Genomic DNA, 4,756 nt, shown 5'->3' on the forward strand with positions numbered 1-4,756 from the left:
CTCCTCACGCTGCCTCCGCTCCCCCCTTCCGCTTCCGGGTCCGCGCCGGAAGCAGCGACGGGAGCTCGGCGGGGACAGAGCAGCGCGGGGCGGCGGCGCGCGTTGGCGGGCGGGCAGCGGCCCCGCTCCCCGCCCCTGCGGCCCCGGCCGGGCGGTTCTGCGGGGCCCGGCCCCGGAGAGCGGGGCAGGCCCTGCCAGGGCCCCGCTCCCTGTTGCGTGAGCCGGCCTAGCAGAACGCGGGCCGCGGGGTGAGCGGGCGGGTCAGAAACTCCTCGCTGCCTCCCCAGCCTTTCGCCCCGTCCGTCAGCACCTGCGTGGGGAAGATCCGCCATCGCCGGACCGGTCTTCCTCAGGCAACGCTGTGGGAGCGAGCGGCTCGCAGGGGCTGCGGCAGCAGCTGGCCCGCATGCCCGCGCCTCGGGAGCGGGGCGGAGGCGTTTCTGTCAGCAGCCCCCGAGGAGGGAGAGGGTGGGGAGCGGAGCAGCGCTCCCCGCCATTGCAGGGCACAGCCAGCACCCAGCGGAGGCGAGGGGAAGGCCTGCATTTCCCCCACACAGACATTTCCCAGATGACTTTGGGGTGCGTGTAGCACTTTGATGCAACCCTGGGGACTTCCAGTTTAGGAAAAAGTTATATTTTCTTGATATGCTTCCTAACTGTGATGTGCTTGTGCTGCGTTTCCAGATCTCCAACTGCTGTTTCTGCAAAAGCCAGCCTTGCTGTGAACCAGCCCTTCAGCACTCACACCTTCCATCAAGGAGTGACCCCCAAAACCCACAGTCCCTGAGGGACCTCTCAGAGCCCACCCAGAGAGGAGAGAAGAAGATGTGGTTTCTGGGGGCAGGGGTGGCATTTGTCTTCCCCCAGCTTGGTGGAGCAGCCCCAGTTTGGGTGCTGCAGGTGATGGTGCCTGGCTGTGCGCTCTGCTCAGACACTGTCAGCTTTGTGGATCCTGATCCCGCCAACCACCCCTGCCCCAACCCAGGCTCTGTCCTCATGCAGGTCTGGTTGTCCCTCTTAATGTGTTTCAATATTGGCCCAGCTCTCAGAAGAGGATCGGCCACGTACAGTCCTTGGCACAGAAAGCGTGCTCTCGGCTGAATCCCTCCTCCGCCGCCTCTCTCTGCTGCCAGTCCCAGTGCTGTGATCTCTCTTGCCTGGCACAGCTCATGCAGCACTGCTGCCTGCTCGTTTTTCAGTTAGAGCAAACTGTGTCATAACCCCTGCATTCCAGGCCAGGAAAACAGGCTGAGAGACTTCTCCAGGGAGCTCCCAATGGGCTGGCAGCAGGAAGGCTGTGGAGAGCCCTGAGCCTGGCGTCAGGAGGGCCCTTACCAGTGCTGGGTGCTGCAGGAGCTGGTGCTCACTGCCCTGCCCTGTTGTTACGCTTCTGCCCCTCTCCACGTGGGACAGGCGTTCACAGCCCCTGCTCTGTCTCCTCACCAGCCTACCTTGGATTCTTGTCCCTCGCTCCCCATAAACTGCGCCACTGTGACACCCTGCTCTGGTCCTCGCTGCTCTCGTCTGCTAGCAACTCTGCACCCGCCCACTGACTGACCAGCCAGAGACTCAAGGAGCTGATACACAGTTCAGCTGTGATCTGAGAAAGAAACATGGGGCACTTGCACCCCCACCTCCAAAGCAGGGCCCTTCCCCAGGGTGGAACCTTGTATGCACTTATCAGCCCAAGGCACACAGTATGGCCTTTCCATCCTGGTGACAGGGGTAATTAAGGGAGACTCAACCCAATCATAGACCTACAGTACAGTCCCAGTGTCGCGGGCAGCTTGTACGGTCCCCGTGGCAGTGCTGAGGGGTCTTTGCTGGGAGTGGGAGAAGAGTATCACATGCAACATGCATCATCCCTTTTCATTGGTTGAACTGAAGGTTCAGGGCTGAGTTGGTAGAAAACAACTCTCCTCTGTTTCCTGAAGGACTCTGCAGCATTGGGTATTCCCTGAAATTTCCCTTACCAGTTAAAATGTTCAGGCATTGCTTACGTGGTGCCATCTGCGCCCAGTGACTTGTGACTGAGCCCTTGCTGTGCCGCACCTTGTGGCTGAGTTGCTTGACCTTAGCTAGTTGTTTGGAATAAAGCAGCAAGGATGGACACAGTGAACAAATAGAAATGAGCTGCCCCAGGGAAATAAATCGTCCCCATCCTTTTCAAAAATAGGTATCCACGTACCCTTGGGAATCCTGTTGCCTCGGCAAAGAAACTAACCGTGGAACAAAAGCTCCCAGATGGTTTCAGCCCAGGGGTTACAGCTTGAGGAATGATCCAAGAGGTGGATTTGTCATTGCCTGAGGGCACGACGACACCTTCCTTCCTGCCTACGTAGCACTAAGTGCATAAACAGCACCAGAAATCAGGTCTGATCCAGCCTGCACAGCCCACTGCCTGTGTCGACACTGGGCACACCGAGCTTGACAGGAGAATCAGCAGATTATCTGGCTAATTACATCCTGTTCTCTCCAAATGAGGCGAGTATCCAACACGTTGCGCTGGTAAATTGGCAAGAGCAGGGGAAGACAAATCAAGGTAATTGCTAATGAACTGAACTCAAAATCAGCCTGATAAATATTCTTCAGGCTTTGCACACACGTTTCCCTTTGGTTTCACCGGGGACTTGCAGGCTGGTAGCACCCAGGCCAAACATTTTCTGAAAGCAGTATAATTCCAGGGGAGCTTTTAAAGTTAAAGTTAGCTCATGAAAATTGAATGAGACTGGACTGGGTTAGACTGGAGGTTCATCAAGCCCAGTATCCCACAGTGGCTGGGCAGGGGGTTGGAAAGACACATAGGCTGTAGGCCTTTTTCTTACTCCCCCATCCTTGGATATCTCTGGACAGAGCATCATGGGGCAGCATCCACGAGTTCTGGGAATGATGTGTGTGGTGGGGATGCTCTGCGTTCTGGGGCATTCTCCCAGTCTCTGCTCCTACATTTTTAACCCTTCTCTCTTTCCCGTTTGTTGTCCTCTCTAAGCATTTGGTTGGTCTCTGGCTTTTCCCTCTGTGTAGACGATGGCCCATGAGGCATTGCTAAGGCTTGGCAGGTGGCTCCAGATTTGGTCCTATTTTAGATAGCTTTGGGGCTCCACATTCATCAGGGCTGAGTGGGACCTGTGTCAGGGAGTCCCCAGGGTGGTGAGACTTGCAATGAAGAGGATCACAGGAGGTCTGCATGGAGGAGCCACGTACCTAGCATGAGCCTGGTTTCCCCTCACATGTCCTGCCTGGTGGCCAGCAGCTCTGATGCCCTTGGAGCATCCTTGGGTGCCTCGGCAGGGCTATGGGATGTGTGTCATCTCAACTGCAGGTCAAAGATGCAGTTAGTGCCTAAACTCAGCTCTTCCTGGCCCACGCCACGCTAGCAGGGAGCCTGGTTTGGCCGGGGCTCTCCCCACACAGTGTCAGAGGTGACATGGGGCAGGCTTGCTCCTGCCCCTGGGAGAAGTGGTAGGCAACAGCCAGGACGTGCTTATGTTGACCAGCCCTCCTGCACGCCTGAACGGCTCTGTGCCTGACACAAGATTTACCTGAGCACCGAACCAAGTCCTGCAGGTAAAAAGAAAACTGCAGACCACAAGTAAGTCAGCAAATGTGAAAGCCAGAGGACTCTGCATCCCAACTCTTCTGCCTCACTCCCTCCATCCCACATCCTAGGCTCTGGCCAAGCTGACAGCAGGGACACTGACTGACTCACAGGCTATTCCTCCGCTGTTTGCTCATTTGGGCCTCTCCTGTGCTTTTCAGCAGAGGGTTTCTGCCAGATGACCTGCTGGGCTTCCTCTGCTCTCAGCATCCTGCTGCTTCTTGGTTGGCAGTCTTGAGAAGGGGAGCCAAAGACATGAGGCCACCCTGTCTGTGTCCCCCTGGGTTTCCATCCACCTTGGGGTGCTGCTCACAGAACTCTCTGGTGGCCTTTTCCGCCAGTGACATGCTGGGCACAGCATCATTCACCTGCTAACAGGCAGGATGCACTACTGCTGCCCAAGCTCTGGGCTGCCACAGCTCCCTGTAGCTTGGCTGCCCCGTGTTTCATGTTGCCCCCATGCCAGATGGGATGTGCAATGAGGCAGGCGGCTGCTGCACCAGCACCTCCCCAGCTGCCAGAATATGGAGAAAAGGCTGGGGGTGTCCTGTTGCAAGGAGCAGAGCATTTGCGGGGAGCAGAGTGCAGGAGTGGGGTGCTGCTGGTAGATGCTCACCCCATGCCCCTGGGTACCACGCAGGTGTGCCAGGCTGAGCAAGTTCCCCACGGCTGGCACGGGTCTCCCGGGATGGGCAAGGGACAGCAAAAGTGCCGCAGTGCCTGGAGAAATGACATCCGTGTGACAGTCTGTCTGCCACTGACCAGCCCTGCCTGGAGCTCAGGAACATGAAATGAGAGGATAGGTGGAGAAAGCACTGCTAAGTCCCAGAGTAAACTTCTCTCTAATTTACTTCCCCGGGGCTTTTCCTGCTCCCAGGCTCTCCCCTCACAGACAGAGACTGGGCTGTAGGCTACATTGCCCTGGATATTTTAGCTGAGTTTCCATCCCTTTACAAGCCTTGCTCCAGTTTCTCCCCCTTGCAATGGTTTTGCTCTCTCCCCATGGCCTCAGCAAGCAACAGCTACTTCCAGACTCCTTATGTAGCTCTTGGATGAAGTCTGTGTGTGTCCAGCTAACAGACAAGTTCTCGCGCCGGTAACCACAGTGCGGGTGCAGGGGCATGGGTGTGCTGCTCTTCTGCTATTGCTGCTCACGCT

Source organism: Pelecanus crispus, chromosome 9, assembly GCF_030463565.1.
Source record: "Pelecanus crispus isolate bPelCri1 chromosome 9, bPelCri1.pri, whole genome shotgun sequence".
In the NCBI taxonomy this organism is placed as follows: Eukaryota; Metazoa; Chordata; class Aves; order Pelecaniformes; family Pelecanidae; genus Pelecanus; species Pelecanus crispus.